The 21827-nt window shown below is 37.6% G+C and overlaps 1 pseudogene; it reads right to left on the reverse strand.

The window, feature by feature from the left end:
- Positions 1 to 17002: 17002 nt before the first annotated feature.
- LOC149830484 (protein NRT1/ PTR FAMILY 2.13 pseudogene) lies at positions 17003 to 21445 on the reverse strand (annotated as a pseudogene).
- Between the last annotated feature and the right edge of the window lie 382 nt (positions 21446 to 21827).

Below are 21827 nucleotides of genomic sequence, written 5' to 3' on the forward strand. Positions count from 1 at the left end.
GATTTCTTAAAAGGATCTCTATCCAGGTATATATATATATATATATATATATATATATATATATATATATATATATACTTGTTTATTTGTTTGGAATTGGTCCATCTATTTGGATCCAATCCTAGACCCCATGTGTCTAATAATTTGAATTCCCTTCTGGATCATGCTCATTTTGAGGTTGAATCCAAACTTAAGTCTTAAGGTTGGAATAATTCAGATCTATTTCGAGATTCAACTTGAAACTATTTTAAACTCAGACTGGGTCCATTGAATGCATCAGAGCCCTTATTATATAGGTTTACAAATTTGGATCTCTATGGATGCAAACTTGTTTTAACTAAAAGATTCATTGGATCCTAGGTTCTCCAATGCTCATTTTGAACTTGGTTTCATGGGGGTCGATCATCGCAGATCCCTCATCGAGATTCAAATCCAAATATGTTTACAAAGCTCAAAAATGTTTAATTAACTTGATAAAAATCAAAAAATTATATTGATAGTTAATTATCACTTAATTAATCATAAAAATACTGAGATAATCCCTTATTGTTTATGAAAAATCCAAAAAAATTGTGGACTTTACACCCGAAGGTCTGATTAATACATGGACCAAAGTATAGTTTATGAAATTTTATATCAGACCCAAACCCAACCCAAGTTCTGATTAAGACCCTTAATTTTTCAATGTAAAAATGATACAAAAAATATGATTTTACCGGGTAAGGTTTGAATTTGGTTCATGTAGTTCTTATCATGTTTGGGCATGATTTTTCTTATAGTGGATCCAATTAGACCTAGGTCTGAACCTGATACCATATCCAAAAATTTGATCCAAGTTTGGTTTCACCTGGGTCCAAACCAAACCTGGCCCGTTGACAACCCTACTCAAATTAATTGAGACTTAATCTTTAATCTTAATTAACTCATCTGGGCACATAAGATCATAGCAATGTTGTCGGTATCGGTATTGGCCCTCTATCGTTTGGCCAATGATTCATGTGAATATAGGCCGATAATGATTCGCTAGTTAATCATCTTGAATTGGCTAAAAAAATAATTAAAAAAAAAACTTTTGTATCAATCCGAATGTGACACATTAAAATAATTATATAAATAATTTTAATTATTTTTTATTTATTAAAAAATAGTCAATTCAAGTTAGTATTGTATCATTTTTTTGTTGATATGATACATATCAACAGATACAAGCCAATATGCACTGATACTAACAACATTGGATCAAAGGCACCTCTAATGGTAATTAGTCACGAGAGACCTCCCAAATACAAGGTTTGGAGTTTATTTTCAAACACTTATTTTATATGGTGTAGATGCCTTGTCAAAGGCATCAATGACTTCTCAAAAAAATTTTGGGACCATCTAAGATATAAGGAAGTGAAAATATGAGGTGCAATATGATTGTACAAATATTTGTGCATTAAGCACATGATCACCCTCCGTCTTCATAACAGGCGTGTCAGTTGTGGAGCCCAAGGCTTGATGAAGGGCGGTTAGGTGCTTAATGCATAAAATTTGTGTCATGTGATTTCACCCAATCTCGAACCAATGTTGTCAGAACCAGCCTGAATAGGCTAATTCGGTTGTCATTTCAATGCAAATTTTAAATATTTTCAAAAGGTTAAAATAATTGTTTAATAACATGTCTATCTTTTGATAAAAAGTTACCGAATGAGTTCTTTTTAAATGGTCTCTTAGGTCTCATAAAGGTAAGATTTTGCATAAAATTAACACAATTTTCTAAAAAATCCTGTCAACTCTTCCTTCCCATGAGAAAGCTTTTACAAGGAGGAGGCATGAAAGGATCTAAACATAAAAAGTGCGAAAAATAATTGTACTGTCCTCCTAAAATGTTGTGCTCTTCAAAATGCCTGTCAATTTATCGAAATCCCTTCATAACCAAAATCTTTAATTCTCGACTTTTGAAAATATGCCCTTTTACAGATATGATATGACCTTCACATATCATTATTATTAACACATAGGGAAACCATGGTACATGGCATACCTCATCTTCACGAGGCTAGGATGAAGACAAGCCTCTTTTGGGAAAGAATGATGCACCATTGTTTTTTATTTTTAGTCAGAGAAACTGCTTCAAGCGTAGAGACCTAGTCATGATGGCTCAGCCTACCGTACTTAGGGGTCATTGTCTTGTCAACGTAAAACTCTGAAGGCTTACCCCTTGACCCCAAGGAGTTGCCAAGCTTCAGCTTATCTAGGAGGTGACACCCGTAAGATTTGAATCTAGGCTGCCCATCAAACGGCATAGGCCCCATCCCACTACGCTAAACCCCTTGGGTCAATGGTGCACTATTGTTATCCAGTTTGCAACTTGGTAAATGCAATTCTTAAGGAAACAATATTTAAACTTTCACAAATATAAAAAATGTAAGAGTTCTCTTATTGACAACACAATAGGGCATGCTAAAACATGAACAACGAACTAGCATCTCTACCATTATGTAGAGTTTCATGAACTTGATCGTGTTCCATGTGATGCATGAGTTTCATGTTACAGAGTTCAGATATTGATATCATTGTTGAAATTCCAAACAAGTAACTTCTTAGAAATACAAATTGCAATATAAGGGCTCGTGGCTGAGCAACCCTTCTCTAATCACAACTGTCATTAGATCTTGAATAAGATATTTCAATCTTAGTTACATGTCTTTAGCTTATCTACTCGTGGCATCCCATTCCAAGCATTAGATGAATCACCTTTCATGACAATTTTCTTTAACTTAATATGCAAAAATGAGGCCAACAATTAGAGTCAAATTTAAAAACAAACCAAAACAAGAAAATATCATGCCACATTGAAGGAAATGTCACAAATAGAGAACTATGCATTGAAGTACATTTTAGACTGAAAAAAGAAAAAGAAAACAATGCTACTAGGGATAGAAGGGTCTGTAGCTGAGGGTGGAGTGATGCTAAGGCAAGGACGACCGCCGATAGCAATGGAAATCTGGTGGTGGTGGTGGTGGTGTTGTAGAGCGCTGAAAGTGTCGTTGGCACTCATGTAGGAGTGACCTATAATATCTGGTGGTGGTTGCACATGGACAAAGACCAGAGGAGCAGCAACATGCTCAGACGGGGAGACTAGCAGTAGCAGTGGTGCTCTGGTGGAAACAATGGTGGTTGCACAGAGCCGAGGGTCAAAGGGTGGAGCAGTTGCTAAGGAGGGGGCAACCAGTCCGTCGGTGGTAGTGGTGGATCCCCAGACGAGGGTGGCCAAGAGGGGAAGAAAGAAAAAAAATAATGGGTGTATGGCTGACACTGAGCATGATGGTCTCGAGGGGCAGGATGATCATTTCTTTGTCAAATTTCAAATATTTTTAAAAATGCATGGTTTGAAGGAGTACTAGCTTGTACTGCCCAATCAAACAATCTGGCGTCCATACAAGAAAAGGGATGGCATTAGACCGGGGAGGGTGCAAGGGACAATGTTTTCATCCCTGCCCTGTCTCAAAATAGTGACCTTCATCCCTGTGATGGGAGGACTTTGGGCCTCCATTCTCACCTCCATCTCAAATTTACAGTCCTAGTCTCCATCCCCATCCCCATCCCCGCCCCCGTTTCATCCAAATTTTCATCCCCGTTTAGTATTTATATATATATATATATATATATATATATATATATATATATAATTTTATTAAATAAATAAGGGTATTTTAATCATTTTACTAACAGAGATTGAGGATGAGGCAGGGGTAGAAGGGATGGGGGAAAGTGTCAGTCCATTCTTGCATGACTTTTTATTTTCACCTCCATCCCCAGTCCATTCCCCGTTTCATGTCCTCCATCCCCACCCCAAATGGGGCGGGTTCGGTTAGATCTTTACTTTTCCCGGGTCCATTGCCATCCCTATATGAGAACACATTTTGTATATATATAGATAAAGAGAGAGTAGGTGGTAGATGCTGACAACTTTTCTAGCGGCTACCAAGTTTTTTAAGGGGTTTTTCATATTTTCTTTAACTTTGATCGTAAAGATGTGCTACACGTGCTTGATTTTATAAGAACCAACTCTTGAATTGTCCAATTCTAACCTGCAGGTACGCTTTTATAAGATCTAAAATCGATGGTCAAAGATTTAGATGAATATTTAAGGCATAAAAACAATGTTTTTGTACAAAAAAAAAAAGATCCAAGTGTTGTTTTCTAGCAAATCAATTATGTCAAACATATCAGTAGGGTCATGTGCAAAAAACAACCTGATAACACCCGTTTGTAGGCGGTAGGGATGGCAATGGATCGGGAAAAAATGGGCTCCCGCCTTGCCCTGTTTGGACCGGGGATAGAGGACATGAAATGGGGATGGAGGCGGGGATAGAGGTTAAAATCAAGACCCGTACAAGGATGGGGGTGGGGATGGACTTATGCTTTCCTCCACCTCATTGTCGATCCCCGTTAATAAAATAACTAAAATACCTTTAGAGATGGCAGTGGACCGGGGAGAAACGGAGCTCTGCCCTGCCCCGCCTCACCCCATTTGGATCAGAGATAGAAGACATGAAACGGGGATGGAGGCGAGGATGGTGGTTAAAATAAAAACCTATGCGAGGATGAAGGGAAGAATTTTGAGACGGGACGGGGTGGAGACCTTGTCCCTCGCCTCCGCCCTGGTCCACTGCCATCCTTAGTAGGTGGTAGGTAGTTAACACCTTTCATATATATATATATGAGAATAGGTTCCTATAAAAGTTAGGAGCCTACTGTGAGTGAACAAGGGGTTTCAAGGTGTTTTTCACAGACTTGACCTTGCAAATGTATTCAATATGGTTGATTTGCTAGAAAAAGATATTTGGATCATATTTTTTAATTAAAAAAGTGAAGTTTTGAACTTGAATATTTATGTAATTGTAGGCCATCAATCATTAAACCTTATAAAAACATATCCACATGTCAAAATCATATGATCCAAGATTTCATTCTTCTAAAATCATGCATGTAGAACATATTTATATGATCAGATTTGAGAAAAACATGAAAAAAACCTTCAAAAGACCAACATGCTAGTGATAAGCACATATTGAAGTAGGCAGTTACCCTATGGCATTTGTGATCACAGTGAAATCTAGTCAGTGTTTATGCATGATCGTATGTTTGATAGATTGAAGTATTTCTGGCATTCGACCTTACACCCATCTCTCTCTCTTTCTCTGTGTGTAACACTTGCAAATTTTATATAATTATGAAATAAATAAAGATGAATTTTCAGGTCTCGAATTTGGGTTGAATTAGAATTTAATTTAAATGTTAATTTGAGCTTGAATATTAAGTTAATTTAAATTTCAATTGGATTTGGATTTCATTTGAAATTTAATTTTAGTCTTGAGTGAATTTCATTTGAGATATAATTCTAATTTGAGTTTCATTTTAATTTGGATTTAAATTGAATGTGAATTTGAATTTAGGAATTTAATTAGATTTAGATTGGATGCAAATTTAACTTAAATGAAATTTAGATCTAATTTGGATTTAGATTCAATATTGAATTAATTAGGGTATTGAATTATAAATTTAAATTAATTAAATAAGTAAAATTGGATCCCATAGGGTGGGACGCCCCTCCCCTATGTGGGCCCTTCAACTTTCCCAACTCCTTTCTACCTTAATTAAAGTCAAAAAGATCAAATTAGTTTTCTAAGTCAAGAAATAGGATTATTAGTTAATGGGTTTGAAAGTTTCCTAATTATTTTGGAATCCAAATTAGCCTCGAGTATTTTAAATTTCATAGAATTTTACCTAGAGGTTTAATTTGGATATTAAGAGAGAGGTTTCCTTATCTATCTATCTATATATATATATATAAAGAGAGAGAGTAATGTGTTGGTTATGTGCACTTTCTCATTCTACCCCTCAAAATTGCATTGTTTTGGTATTTGTTCTCACATCTAACACCATAGATGTGATCTATAGGTTTTGTTTAGTGGAAAATGACTTTTGGATTACTAGAATCTTACATGTATACAAGTTTTTTTCGATGATCCAAAATCAAAGGCTATGAAGGTACTAATTTTTTTTGGCTCATAAAAACATGTTTTTCATTGAAAAACATGATTCAAGAGTAGATTCCCACTAAATTGAGCATGTTAAACACATCTGATCAGATCAACGTAAAATACTTCAAAACTATGGGGCATAATGGGGCAGAATGAGAAATGGGGCGTAATATGTTCAATTCTCACATTATATATATATATATATATATATATATATATATATAGTTAGTTAGTTATTAGAAAATATATGGTGGTTATGTATCATGATAACATAAGGTGGTATACACTCTTTTATATAGATTTAGTGATCAAGCAGTAAACATATAGATGTGTTTAACATAGTTTATATAGTATATTAGAAGGTTTTATCATGTTCTTTTAGGTAGGCAAGCCCCCACCAAATATACAACCATACCATTGGGATTTGAACTTGCAATGTTCCAATACAAGGTGACGTGCACTCATTTTTTAGACTATGAAAATAAATGCTTAATAATTCTTAAAAATAAAGGTGGCTTAAAAATGATATAAAACATCATATTGAAGTCAACTTAACACATGAAAATACTAAATAGAATATGCTAACTGTGATCCAATGGTTAGATTTTGCTTTTAGAGCTTAGATATATGTAAATCAATTGTGTACCACCATATAAGTATATGGTGGTATATATATATATATATATATATATATATATATATATATATATATATATATATATATATATATATATATATATATATATATATATATATATATATATATATATATATATATATGAGGGGTGGGTAGTGGGTTTTGAGGGTTTGGCCTAAGACAAGGATATACACAATTTGCATAGAGGTTGGATCAAGGTGTGGGCTTCAAGGTAATCAAATGCACCCTAAGGTTGAGGAAGCTTTGTTCTTTTCTTATCATGCAATCAAAAAATGTTGGACTGTGGTTTGACATCTGAATTGGGAGGACCAAGGTTTGAATACCCACAGTGAATGTCCTTTGATATAAGGTCGAAGCTGGGTATACTCCTCGGTTGACAATGGGGACCTCAAGGGTTTATCAAATGGAGGTCTACCAATGTGCAGTCACTGATGGGAGGGGGTTTCCCTTGGCTGTAGGTAGATTGCTTTCATAACCTAAAGGTCTCATAGTTGTGTGTTCAGGTGAGAGAGAGTGTGTATAAACCTACTTCAAGAAATTTAAAGTTTTTATTCAGTTGACATAAATTTTTCGTTTCCTGCACTTGGGCATGTACGTGCACCACATACATATACATGTTGGAAGAAGAAGAGGAACATAAGCTCTACCACACTTACACACAAGAGAAACACTAAAATATCATAATGCATTAATAAAAAGACAACATGGAAACAAATAACACAAATGACACACCTACATTCACGTCTAATGCCTCTTTATATGGGCATACAACCATTAAAACACCTGCGCATACCACTAACCCACTAATCCTAATAATCTCACTAACCTTTTATTGCTACATTTACATATTCACATGGGCTTTTCAAATTGCTACAGTTACAATTCACGCACTAACATAGCCTTTTCAAATTTCAGACTTTTCAACCCCTCACCACTATTTTCACACGACCCATCCTCAAAGAGGACGTTACACATTGCATTAATTCTCATCAGTTGACACATTAGCTCTCGTCACTTCCCTTTGATGCAAAACTGGAGACACCAAGTGAATATCTGAATTTGATGAACTTTGGATGTGAAAGTACTTTGGTGAGACCATTAGCTGATCATTTATAGAATAGTGTTTCAACACAATTATATCTTCAACAACAACATTTCAAATGAAATGATAGAAGAGTTCAAATGAAAAACATGATTTTTTGTCATTGTTATTGTATCCAGGTTGATGCAATAAATTTTTGTTGCAGAAACTTGAGATTGTTGCCCATCTTCTAAAATCCTTCTCATCCATACAGCTTGACAAGGTGTTGCAAAAGTTATAATATATTTGGCTTCGAATGATGATAATGTTGTAGAAAATTGTTTCTTAGAGCTCCATGATATAAAACCTAAACCCACTTATGCTTTTTATGTTGTCTACAATACCATATTCTATAATTGTTGGTTACACAAATATAGCAAAGAATACGCTTGGTTGCTTCAAGATGATGCTTTAAAGGATCATGAATGAATCCTGAGATCAAACTAACAGAAAATATAATATTTGGACAGGATAGAGTTAAATACATTGACCCACCAACAATGCCTCTGAACAATCTTGGATCAACATGAGTTGTTCCATCATTTCATGACAACTTATCATTTGTATTCATTGGAGTAAAACTCTCCTTACAATTTGACATATTGTGCATTTTAAGAAGATCAAGTGCATATTTCTCTTGAGAGATAAAAACACCATCAGTTGTTTGATAAATTTGAAATCCACGGAAGTAAAGCAAGAGCCCCAAATCAATCATGTCAAAGTTTTGCATCATATTGTTCATAAATTTTTCAATGCCAAGATTTGAAGAACAAATGTATACAATATCATTCACACAAACACAATCAATTAAAACATCATTACCTTACATTTCAACATATAACATAGGCTCATTTTCACTTTGATGAAAATCATTTTGTTGAAAATATGAGTCAAGCCTCTCATATTATACTCTTGGTGCTTGCTTAACACCATAAAGAACTTTCTTCAACTTTTAATCTTTCTCTTCTTTTCCATCAACAACAAATCCTTGTGCTTGCTCAACACATACGTCTTCTTCTAAAAAACTATTTAAAAAGGTTGACTTGACATCAAATTAAAAAACTTGCCATGTTATTTGAATTGTTAATGTCAAAACAAGTCTAATGTATTCAATTTGAGCAACAAGAGAGAAAGTTTCAAAGAAACCTATACCAGGTTTTTGTGCATGCCCTTTTGCAACTAACTTTGCTTTGTATTTTTTCACACTTTCATCAAAGTTGCACTTCACCCTGTAGACTCACTTCACACCTATTGCAACTTTTTCAGGTGGCAAGTCTACAAGCTTCCATGTGTTATTCTTCTTAATAGTTTCAATATCTTTGATAGATTATTCACATTCTTCTTTTTCGCATGTCTCTTTATAAATTATATGCACTGCAGTCATAAGAGCAACATTGCATGATTCATAAAATTCAAGTAAGGATCATACATTATTCGGGGAGTGTTGTTGTCAAGGTTATTCAAATCACTAAACGATGTTTTTGAAGAGGAAGGACATGAAAACCCATGGGATGGCATATTCTCATTTGATGGAGTCGACTTAAGTTCATCCTCAAAAAATGTTAAATATTGACCTAATTCTCCTTTACAATCTCAACATTATTTTCATAAAAAACATCTCTTCGAATAACCAACTTTTTAGTAGTAGAATTAAACAATTGACAGCCCTTTGTTTTATCATTGTACTCAACAAATATGCATTTTTCATTTTTCTTATCCATTTTGGCATGATCATCATAACGATCAAAGCATAAGCAACAGAACCAAAGATTCTCAGGAAGCTTACATCATATTTTCATTTCCACCAAGCTTCATACGAGGTCTTATTGTGCACTGCTTTAGTTGGCGATATGTTTAGAAGATGAACTAACATTGCCACTGCTTTAGCTCAAAAATCATTTGAGCGCTCATTCTCACTTAGCATACTTCAAGCCATTTCTATAATTGTTCAATTTTTTTGCTCGACAACACCATTTTGTTTTAGTGCTTTTCTTACAGTCAGTTGCATGAAAATACCATTTTGCTTGCAAAAATAATCAAACTTATCATATAAAAATTCTCCTCTTCTATCAGTGTAGAGAGTTTTTATAACATACACAGTTTCTTTTTTAACAAGGGCTTTAAATTCCTGAAATCTTTTAAATGCTTTTAACTTTTGAATAAGAAAGAACAACCAACTCATACGAAAAATCATCAATAAATAATAAAAAATATTTACTCTTGTTCAAAGATGGAGTTTATACCAGTCCACACATATCATCATGAACCAGTTCAAGAGGCTTTTTGATTCTCCAAGCCCTTTCAATAGAAAATAATTGTTTATGTTATTTGCCATAAACACAACATTCAAACACATTATCAACATAAACAATAGACAATAAACCACATACCATCTATTTTTGGCTTAACAACTTCAAACCATTGAAGTGCAAATAACCATAATGTAGATGCTACAGTCAAGAGTCATTCTTTATATTAACAGCAAAAAGACACTCATCAAGATGTGAGATATCAAGAGGGAACCTCTTGTTGTCAGCCATGTGAATCTTAATACGTAGAATATTAGATTTTCTACTTTTAATTTCACACATATTATCATGAAATATTATTGAATAACATTTTTTAATCAACTTACCCACATTAAGAAAGTTGTGAGCTAAGCTAGGAATATAATAGTTGTCACTAATTTTCTTTTCACTGTCTGATTTAGTCTTAACTGTGATGGTACCTTTGGCTTCAATTTTTACATGCTTGTGATTTTAAAGCCCAACTTGTAATTTCACTGATTCATCTATGTAGCAAAACAAATCTCTTTTACCTGTCATGTGGTTACTACATCCACTATTTAAAAACCACACATCATCAATACTTTCATTTAAATTTAAGCGAGTGAGAAATAAGTTACCTTCTTGCTTTTCTTCAACAGATTTTGCTTTTTGCTTTGCTTTATAACAATAGTATGACTCATGACCCATCTTTTTACAAAACGTGCATTATTTTCCCTTGTGCCTTTGCTTTTTTTCACCTTTCTCGCCACTTTTTGATTTATGTTGGGTGGTATAAGATCTCCCTCGTCCTCAACCATAACCACGACCATGATAGCTAGCTCTTCCTCTGCATGTATACTTATGATCAAAGAAATTTTTGTCGATTTTCTCTTTATTAAAAATCTCCACCTTAGATTGAAATGCATGCTCAATATTCTTATTAATTGATATGTTCGTTCTTACTTCATAAGCCATCATAATTTTCACAACTAAAAATAAGAACCAGAGGTTGAATGTATTCATACCATTCGACATTATGAATCATAAAAATGATTACCTCTCTGCACTAATTGTAGATCTTCTGCTATAGCTACTATCTTAACTACCACAGTGCTACACTAAGCTTCACCGTAACTAAGCTTTGATGCCAAAAATGTTGGAAGAAGAAGAAAAACATAAGCTCTACCACACTCATACATACAAGATAAACACTAAAATACCTCTGTCACGAGCCTATTTTCTTTAATAGGGCAGTGCAGTGCGACAGTCCTTCCTTACCGTTGCAAGCCAACTTATCACTCGCTTGCCAGTCACGGAAGCTTGTAATTAGAGTGCAAGAGAGCAAGAGAGCAAGAGAGAATAGAGGGAGAAGAATTGCAATCACAACGAGGGTGAACAAAAGAAAGCTCGATGCATTTGATTCATTCATAATTTTGCTAGCAGGCTATTACAGTTCAAGTATACGGGCTGCCTCTTCGGGGTATTGATTCGCCTGAACCGGGCAGCTTATATCAGACTCAACAAAAGCAAAACAGACTCTAAAGGTAACTTTATAAAGTAAGTCACAAGGGAAAATGCCCGCCCCTTCAAATCAAGCACCGTCATCGGTGCCATCTGTTTCATAGTAAGCCTTGACTTCAGTCGGGTAGCAACTGTTCATCCAAAAAGCTGACTCCCACGTAGGTTTCATTGTTTTCTCCCACTGCACTAGGTATTTCTTCGCTTCACCCAAGTAGTTGACCGTATGGAGAAGGATTTCACTAAGGTGCTTCTCGACCCGTTGTGCTGCTGAGGCCCTCTGTATGATGGGAGTGCATTGTGATACGCTATGTTTTGGATCTTCATCATCTGGATGAAACTGCTTGAGGTTTCACACGTAGAACATCGGGTGCACCTTGAAGTTTGGGAACAACTCCAACTTGTATGCCAGCTTGCCCACCTTCTTTGTGATGGTGAAGGGTCCTTCATACTTTCTGAGTAGTCCGCGGTGCCGCCCGCGGAAGATGCCTGTGCGACTAGGATATAACTTCACCAACACTTGGTCTCCAACTTGGAATCCTGTGGGCCGATGGTGTTTGTTCGCCCACTTCTTCATTCTCTTTGTCGCTTTGTGTAAGAATGCCTTCGCCAACTCATTTTGCTTGTGTCAGTCGCGAACAAACTGATAGGCGAAAGATGGCCTTCCCTTTTTTGTGTGGTAAGAGTGTGCGGGGTCAGTGACTGCTGCCCCATGGCTATCTCAAATAGATTGTGGCCTGAAGACTCGCTTTTCTACAGATTGTAACAGAATTGTGCCACGCCAAAAAGCTTCACCCAATTTTTCTGATTGGCACTAACAAAGTGCCTAAGGTAATGCTCAAGTATCCTGTTGATGCGCTCTGTTTACCCATCTGTCTGCGGATGAAAGCTTGTTGAAAACAGTAAATCAGATACAAGTAGCTGAAATACTTCACGTTAGAACTTGCTCATGAAGCAAGTATTACGATCACTCATAATGCTCTTTGGTATGCTCCAGTGCTTCACCACATGATTTACAAAAAACTCTGCAGAGCACTCCTTAGAAGCAGGGATGAAGGTGGCATACTTTGAGAAACGATCACCACAACCAGGATATAACTGAGGCCCTCTACCTTTGGCATACTAACAATGAAGTCTATAGAGATGATATCCCAAGGATGTTCTGAAATTGGTAGAGGCTCAAGGAGACCGACAGCCTTCTAATTTGTCCTCTTATCATGCTGGCAGATGAGGCATGTTTGCACATACCCCTCTACGTAGTCTCTCATCTACGGCCAATAGTAGTCGCGCTCAAGGAGTGCTAAGGTCTTCTCCTGACCAAGATGGCCAACCCATAGTGTATCATGGCACTCCTTAAGCAGTTTTCGACAGAGGCTTCCCCACCGCGGCACGAAGTTGCATCCTCCTTTTGTCACGAGAAGGTCGTCTTGTAGACAAAATAGCTGAGTTTTCCTTATCTGCGCCAGAGAAACAAGGTGTTGTACTGTCCAATCCTGTTGCGTACCTTCGTAGATGCGGCTCATCAATGTGCCCTTCAAATACACTTCAGAACACACCGCGCGCGCATCTGCCAGTTCAACCCTGCGGCTCAAGGCATCTGCCACAACATTGGTCTTTCCAACCTTGTACTCCAAGGCAAAGTCAAATTCAACCAAAAACATGTGTCAACGAGCTTGCTTAGGCATCGACTTCTTCTATGTCTAAAAATAGCTTGTGGCAACATTGTCTGTCTTGACGATGAATTGGGCACCTAGAAGGTAGTGTCGCCAAGTCCTGAGGCAATACACGATGGATGTCATCTCACGTTCATGCATCGTGTAATGCCTCTCTACCTACTTTAGCTTATAACTCTCATATGCAATCAGATGACCCTCATGGATAATAATTCCGCTGATGGCAAAGTCTGATGCGACTGTGTGGACCTCAAAGGGTTTTGAGTGATCAGGCAGTCACAACACTGGCTTCCTCATTAAGGCTTTCTTCAAGCCATCGAAGGTATCTTAGTAGCTCCTGTCCAGAGCCATACCGATTCTTTTTTAACAAATCTGTGAGGGTCACAACAATAAGGGAATAACCTTCGATGAAACGTTGATAGTAGTTTGTCAAACCAAGGAATGATCGCAACTCTGGTACTTTACCTAACGGAACCCATTCTTGGATTGCCCTTATCTTTTGCCCATCCATACGCAACACATTACGCCACACAACATGGCTAAGGAAGTTGATCTTCTCTTGTTCGAAGAGACACTTTTCTTGTTTGACATAGAGGTCATTCTCCTTCAGCACCTGAAACACTGTTCGCAAGTGCCCAACGTGTTCCTCCATATTGTTGTTATAGATTACGATATCATCTAGGTAGACTACCAGAAACTTGTCTAAGTAAGGGTAAAAGATCTGATTCATTAAAATCGTGAACATGGCTGGAGCATTCGTCAATCCGAATGGCATTACTAAGAATTTGTAAGCACCATAGCGGGTGATGCAAGTTGTCTTCGGCTTATCACCTTTAGCAATCCTCATCTGTAAGTAACTCGATTGCAGATCAAGCTTGGAAAAGATACGAGCACTGCCTAGCTGATCGAACAAGTCTGCTAGCAGTGGCAACGGGTACTTGTTTCTCACCGTGACCTTGTTCAAAGCACGGTAATCCACACATAACCATTTGGAGCTGTCATGTTTCATCTGAAATAGGACCGAGGCACCAAATGGGGCTTTCGATAGACGAACGATGCATGCATCCAATATCTCGTCTAGCTACCTGCGCAGCTCTTTCAGCTCAGCTGACCCCATGCGATATGGAACCATTGCGGGAGGCTTCGCTCGTGGGGTCAACTCAATCTTATGGTTGACCTCACATCTTGGTAGAAGATGCTTCGGCAATTTCGGAGGCATCACCCTCTGAAACTCCTCCAACTGTGGGGTTAGGGTTGGCAACACTGTTGTTTGCATCTTTCCTTCTTCTGCGTGCACGACAACTAAGAATGTTTGTTCTCCACGCTTGACACCCTTCTTCAGCTGCATTGCTGATAACACTGAAGACTTGTCTTTCTACATAAAGCACTGCACTGTGTGGGACGGGTCTGGCCCCATGATCATCAATGTGTTAAACTTTGGCAGCATCATAACATTCTGGCTTCGCAGAAACTTCATACCTAAAATCATCTTAAAATCGTCCAAAGGCACCACAGAGAAGTTGGCTTTTTCGGCCCAACTCCCCACTTGGATAGCCACATCTCTTGCTTCACTAAGGATGGGCTTAGCCTCAGAGTTCACCATTTTGATGGTCCTCTACTTTGGCTTGGGCTTTAAGCTCAACCGCTCTGCCTTTTCCCGCAAGACAAAGTTGTGTGTGTCCCCGGAGTCTAACATTGCTGAAGTAGATTTTTCATTCATAATGACTTTGAGATACATCAGTTCTTTGATACCCTGCATGTTCTAAACTGCGTAACTTCTAGCTGTGTTAATTGATCGCATAGCCACCATCCTTGGTTGCATGGTTTCAGTATCACTACATTCTGCGTGTGCAACATTGACATGTCCGTCGTCATTCACGAGGCGCTTTGGGTAATGCCTGACAATATGCCTATCGCCACAGAACCATCATGTAACAACCGCACTCTTGTTGTTGTTATACTTTGTATAGTTCTTTTTCTTGTCGTATTGATGGCATGTCGATGCCTCACCTTTGTTGTCGTGTCGCTCATCCTTTTTGCCTCTATAGTCAGGCTTCTTTCTGACCTTGGTTGATGGGGTAAAGGGCTTGCGTTGAGTGTCAACTAAGCGCTCGGTTGTCACGTATGCATCTTCCAAAGTACTAAGGTTGCTTCTTTCCGCTTCAGATTGTGCCCATGGCTGAAGTCCCACAATGAACTAGTTGAGCTTGTTCGCATCTGCATGTTAGACACCTCAAGCAGAAGCTTCTGGAACGTCCTGACATAGTCTTGCAACGAATAAGATCTGTCATCAATCTGTAAGTCTATCTTTATGCATTCCTCGGCATAAAATAGTTGCGCAACTCCATTTTGAAGTCGTCAAAGGTGTCTATCATGCATTGACCACTCTCCATATCACTGCACTTCTGCCTCCACCAAGCGATAGCATCTCTATCAAGTAGAGTTGTTGCAGCCTTGATCCTAAGATCTTCAACGATCACATTTTGAGTATCCAAGTAGTCTTCTACTTGAAACAAGAAGTTCTAAATGGTCTTTCTGTCGCGAGAACCATTGAACTTTGCTGATCTTGGCACATCTATCCTTGATGGCCTCTCACCATTTTCGCCATTTAGGGTCACTATCCGCTGCAATGTGTGGTTCTTCAACTGAAGCTCCTCTACTTCAGTCTACAAGTCGGTCATTGTAGTCGTCAATGAAGTGACTTGTTCCATCAGCAAGATCACTTGCTCTTGGAGGATTGCCATTATATCATTCAGTCCACCGAATGATTAAAATGTGCATGAAATCACTTCTTTGTGCGAAGTCACATCTTCCACCAGCCTGTTGACGGTTGCATCCATTTGCTCTTGGCCCCAAGGTGAACCCATCTCCTCAGCTTCGGCTACGGCCTTGCCTTTGGTTTTACGCAAGTTTTGATAAGGCGCCATGATGTCTTGCTCATAAATCGCAGCCTATCGGCGTGTCTGTCGACACCGACTCTGGAGTCCCTTCCCCAACACGAGAACGGGTTCTGATATCACTTGTCATGGGCTTATTTCTTTCAATAGGCCAGTGCGGCGCGATGATCCTTCCTTACTATCGCAAGTTTACTTATCGCTCGCTTACCAGTCGCAGAAGCTTGTAATCAGAGTGTAAGAGAACAAGAGAGAATAGAGGGAGAAGAATTGCAATCACAAGAAGCAATCACAATGAGGGTGAACAAAAGAAATCTCAATGCATTTGATTCATTCACAATTTTACCTGCAGGCTATTACAGTTCAAGTATAAGGGCTGCCCCTTCAGAGTATTGATTCACCTGAACTGGGCAGCTTACATCAGACTCAACAAAAGCAAAAGAGACTCTAGACACAACTTTACAATGTAAGTCACAAGGGAACAACCTCAATGCATTAACAAAAAGAGAATAAGGAAACAAATAACACCTACACTCACATCTAATGCCTCTTTATATAGGCATACAACCATTAAGATACACACCCACGTATGCCACTAACCCACTAATACTAATAATAATACTAACCTTTTATTGCTAACTCACATTATTCACACACTAACACAGCCTTTTCAAATTTCCGACTTTTCAACTCCTCACCACTATTTTCACACGATCCATCCTCGTAAAGAGGACGTTACACATTGATTTAATTTTCAACAGTTGAGACATTAACTCTCATCAATACAAGCTTACCAAGATATGTACTCCAATACACTGCACTCCTATAGGTACCCTTGAACATGGCATCCTTTCTAATGTTCACGGGAGGCAGAAAATTTCATTTTCCCTCGGAAATTTTCTCAACTGTTATATCACCCCCCTCTTTAACAACAATGTTTTGCACAACATTTTTGGCACCCCTCTCTTCATCTTCAATGTTCTGAGTTTGAGTGGTGGCCTTGTACTGGTATCTACTAGAAACAACTAAAAAGTATAGGAAATTGAAGATTCCCATGACTGCAATTAGGTAGTAAAAGTAATCTATTCTACCTTTGTTAATATCATTTTCCAGCCAGTTGGTTCCTCCTTTCTTCCCTGTGGTCCTATGAACCACAGTGACCAGAAGACTAGTAAGGTAGCTTGACACACTAACGGCACAGAAAAGTATGGCACCAGCAATACTCCTCATGTGTTCAGGGAACTCCTTGTAGCAAAACTCAACTTGCCCTATAGTATAAAAGGCCTCCGCCACACCAAATATTAGAAAATGGGGCACCAACCACAGAACAGAGATATGTATAGGTGAAATTCCATTGATATTTGGATGCAGTAGGGCTGCATGTCTTCTCTTGCTTTCCACCATGCCAGCTACAAACATTGATAGAATGGCTAATACATATCCTACCCCAATCCTCTGAAGTAGAGTTATGCCTTGCTCTTGCTTTGTAATGTTTCTTGCTGCTGGGACAATTAATTGATCATAAATGGGTAACCACAATGTAAGAGCAAGCAAGGTGATCATCCAGAGTGATCCTGCAGGGATTTGGAAGTTTCCTGAGCCAAGGTGTCTGTCCATTTTGAGGGCTTGGAGAACTGATAATGTGTTCAGTTGAGCTGTTGCCATGTAACAAACTACAGCTGAAACCAATATGGGGAAAACTCCTATCAAGCATTTCAGCTCTTCCACCTTCTGTATTGAGCAAAGCTTCCATGGATCAGTTGGTGAACCTTCTGGTGTTACTTCGGCCTCCGAAACTATAATGGCAGCTTTGATTAAGAACCTGTGGAGACATTTGAGAGCAGATCAAAAATTTCCATTGTGGAGAAATGTGTTGCTGCAAAAAGAAACAATTATATATATATATATATATATAATGCTCCGGTGCTCCAGGAGCACATACTAGAAATCATAGTTGTAGGCTGCATCTTCTCGATCAGACCTTATAGATGTACTTCACACAAAGTATTTGATAGGAATCATGTTTTTTGAACATCAAAATAGGTTTTTTTAAGTCATGAAATTTTGGTACATTGTTAGACATTGATTTTTGTAGATCTTAAAAAGCCTACATCTATGCCATAATCACATGATTCAAAACTTTGTAGATCATATCTATATGGTCTGATCAATGAAAAACCACTCAAATTTTGAAAATTTGGAGCTTCTATTAGATGGGAGTATGTGCTCCGGGAGCACCCTATCATTACTATATCTATATAATATATATATATATATATAACAATAACAAAAAGGCTTATAATGGTGGCAGATCTTGAATTTTAACAAAACTAAGATAATTATTAGCATTATTATCTTATCTTATCCCATCTAAATGGTGTCGGCTGTTAAACTACTTATACCAAAGTGAATAATGTTTTAAACATGTTTGTATGCCAATTTGTTTTTGTTTTTTTGTTTTTGAAAAGTCGGTTTTTATGGTTACGTGGTTGGTCAATTTTAGAGGATCAGATCAGGTCATATCCATATAATCCATCTTCGGTCATATTCAATCTCCACAGCACATCTCACTTGGGAATTGTAAGAGTGTAGCCCACTCACATCTCAAACAAGTGAGATATGTGGTGGGCATATAATGTTCCACTCTCTCAATGGATCTTTCTCTTATGCTTCTCATGCTACTAGAAACTTCGAACATTAAGAGAAGGAGCTCTAAACATTCTTTTTATATTTATACTGAGAAACCAGGATCAGAGACCTAGCTGTGTTGGATTTGCCTGTCAATACTTACAGCATAAAACTCCCTGGGCTTACCCCTTACCCCCAGGGCTCTAAACGTTTGATCGTAATGAATTATAAGCTCTTCTTTTATCAGATATTTCAAAAAGGGTCTCATGTTCTTAAAAAAGTATACTTCATGGTTTAATTAGAAGTTCTGTCTTCCTTATTTTGTTACACAATAGGAACTGCTTAGCATTTTACCAAAGAGGTATGTCGTGCTCTTAAGGGCTCTGTTCGTTTTGGTAGGCGTGACTTGTGAATGTTATCAAGTTGGCAGAACGTTTCATGTTCGAAACTCACGAGGAGCATCCTTTGCCCCAAGGTCGATGTTGGGAGCCTGGGTGTACTCTCCGGTGGTTAGGGGACCTGAAGGGTTTTACCAACTGAAGGCCAGCCGTTGTGCGGTCATTGATGGGGGCGTTTTCCCTTGGCCTGCTAAAAAATCGTGGACAGTTTCTGTGAAGAGTTGGTTCTTAAATGCCTTTTTCTAAAGTAAGGACTCTTAGAGAATATTAGCAACAGGAGGGATTTAAATAATTTTTTTGTTTTTTTGGTTTATTTGTTTAAGACAATGTCCTTATGATGTCAAAAAGATATATATATATATATATATATATATATATATATATATATAGAGAGAGAGAGAGAGAGAGAGAGATTAATTAAAGGATAAAACCCTCCATCAACCGCACATTAGCTGGCTTCTAATTGGTAAAACCCTTAAGGTCCCCTTGCTAAGCATTTTATAAATAAATAAATAAAATGCTTTATTGATAAAGTAACAACCAATCAAAAATAGAAAACCTCAAATAAGTACTAAAAAATATGAGATTAACATATAAAAGCAACTAAGAAACTGATTACATAAATGTAATTGAAAAATATAATGTCCTATAAACCAATAATCAATAGAAAATCTCAAATAAGTTCTTTTTTTTGTGCCTCAGGCTGGTTCCTTGAGGCGCAAACACTGCATTTTATAAAAACGATAGAAGGTGAAATCCATGTTTTTCCAAAAAAGAAAGGAAAAAAGAAATGGTAGGTGAACTCAGACATGAATATAAATCATATTCTAAAAATATTCTGATTTTATTGCAATATTTCAAAGGTGATATTATACCAAAAGGATAATATATTGCCTATTCTGAAATACCATGTTTTTATTAAAGGGCTTTTAATATTGTTTATATTTTTCCCAAATTTTTCCACAGACAAATTAAATTTTGCAAAATTTTCCTCACTGATATTTTTTGCCAAGAATGAGATTTTACAATTTTTCATTCAAAAAGAAAAAGGATTCATTATTATGTGTGAACTGCATGGAGATTTTGGTATAACTGGTAGCTCTAAAAGGAGTCAATACATCAAACAGAAGTACATATTGGTCCCTCGCTAGTGATAATGTCAGACGGGAAAGCAGATCAAATGATCGAGACCAAACAGTTATAAAGTGTTCGGCCTGCTCGATGCGTGGTTAGGTGATCGGGACAAAGTACTCGGGCCACAGAAAATCAGTATCGTATGCAGTGATTTTCTGTGTAAAACCCAAAACACAGAAAATCACTACACAGCGATTTTCTGTATTTTTCATTTCCTGAGTATTTTTTGTACTCGGCGCGATCACTGGATCTGCTCTGGTGGCTGGCCCTCTATTCAAAAGGGGGACCCCAAGCACATGTGTTTGCCGGATCACCTAATCACATCCGTTACAAGGAACATTTTGGCTGTGTGTGCCTATGACATGGACACTGACACATATAGATATTATTTTAGAATTTTTAAGATTTTTTGTAATATTTTAATAAAAATACAATTTTCAATAATAAAATATCAAATAAATAGCTTTTCATTGATTAATTTTTTTTTTTAAAAACCCATGTCCTCATGCCTTATTTTACAAAAAAAAGAAAAAAGAAAAATAAAAAACTCACATGTCAAACTCGTGTCGCGAGTCCGGTCATACCCTTGTGACAATGCAAGGAACAAAAATTGGTACCTGAATTTATCAGTGAGTGGTAGCTTGGATGCCGAGGAGGGTGGATCAAAGTAGACAACATTCTCCATCCGAACATGACGTTTCCTGAAAGAGGCCACAAGAGCCTGACAGATGCTTGTGAACACACTTCCCTGTGGCTCCACAATGATGTAGATCTTGGTCCCAAGGAAGAAGACTATGATGGAACACAGCATGAGAAGTGCAGGGATTCCTAAACCCAGTGACCAACTCACACTGTCTTGTATGTACACCACAACTGTGAATGCTACCAGCATAGCGATTGTCATGGCGTAGTAGTACCAATTGAAGAAACTGTTGATTCCCTTCCTGCCCTTCTCGGTTGCAGAATCAAACTGGTCCGCTCCGAATGCTATGTTGCAGGGCCTGATGCCACCAGCACCAACTGCTAGCAGAGCCAGTGCCATGAAAAGGATGCCGAGCTGCATCCGAGTTGGCCCGACGCACTCGCCGTCGCCGTTGTTATAGTTGGTGCACTCTGGAGGTCTCAGTTGTGGAAGCAGTGCAGTTAGAGCTAGTATCGACATCCCCTGCAGAAGGAAAGATCACAATATAAAGGCTTGCACAGACAGACACATAGTAGAGGGTAGCCGTCTACTCCAATCCATGCCTACCGCCAGAATACTAGGCTTTTGATGGTTTTTTCATGTTTTTCTCAAATCTGACCATACAGATGTGTCCTATATACTTGATTTTATAAGAATAGACTCTTGGGTTGTCCAATTTTAATACATGAGTAGGTTTTTATAAGGTTTGAAAATCAATACTCTAATTTTTTTATAAATATTCAAGCTTAAAAATGCATGTTTTTTCATTGAAAAAACATAATCCATTGTTTTCTAGCAAATAGACTGTGCTGAATACATCTACTACGTTAGATTTTAAAAAATACCCTTGGAATCACAATAG

This window comes from Nuphar pumila, chromosome 8 (assembly GCF_984573655.1).
Source record: "Nuphar pumila chromosome 8, dmNupPumi1.hap1.1, whole genome shotgun sequence".
Lineage (NCBI taxonomy): Eukaryota > Viridiplantae > Streptophyta > Magnoliopsida > Nymphaeales > Nymphaeaceae > Nuphar > Nuphar pumila.